Source organism: Octopus bimaculoides, chromosome 16, assembly GCF_001194135.2.
Source record: "Octopus bimaculoides isolate UCB-OBI-ISO-001 chromosome 16, ASM119413v2, whole genome shotgun sequence".
Taxonomy (NCBI): Eukaryota; Metazoa; Mollusca; class Cephalopoda; order Octopoda; family Octopodidae; genus Octopus; species Octopus bimaculoides.
This window is the reverse complement of record NC_068996.1, coordinates 38,154,492-38,154,692: the sequence shown is the minus strand read 5'-3', so window position 1 is coordinate 38,154,692 and position 201 is coordinate 38,154,492.

The window sequence follows — 201 nt, the reverse complement described above, 5'->3', positions numbered from 1 at the left end:
ATTTGATTCAACTAAAGGCAATGCTCCAGCATGGCCGCAGTCAAATGACTGAAACAAGTAAAAGAGTACAAGAGTAAAAGAGGTATGGAAAAAGAAGGAAATGGTGATTTTGAAGTTAATAAGAATTAATAAGAATTCATTATCAACAACAAATCGATCATTATCCCTTACAGCTGTTTCAATTATACACAGTGAAATTAA